This window comes from Oratosquilla oratoria, chromosome 15 (assembly GCF_046742065.1).
Source record: "Oratosquilla oratoria isolate Oo_2021 chromosome 15, ASM4674206v1, whole genome shotgun sequence".
Classification (NCBI taxonomy): Eukaryota; Metazoa; Arthropoda; class Malacostraca; order Stomatopoda; family Squillidae; genus Oratosquilla; species Oratosquilla oratoria.
Genome location: NC_134791.1, coordinates 30,484,265 through 30,484,571, shown reverse-complemented (window position 1 = coordinate 30,484,571; position 307 = coordinate 30,484,265).

Genomic DNA, 307 nt, shown 5'->3' with positions numbered 1-307 from the left:
GGTTAACCCGTTTTTGAACGAGGTTATCCTTAACTGAGTAAAATCGTCTGACGAGGCCGCTGGAGTGAAAGGGGTCAAAATAGATTAATTACCTAAGCAGCGTGTCGTAATGTCTGTCAGTGAATTGTTCTGTTTTTATTCTCATATTAATTTCATTTTTTTTTTCATTTCAATTTTTATTTCTTTATTTGTTTTATTTATTCATCTATTTTTGGCTAACTGGGAGTTTCTTTATTACATTATCATATTTGTATTTTTAGGGGGGTTGGGGGAACAACGACGGTTACCTACAAGAGATGGCTCTGCA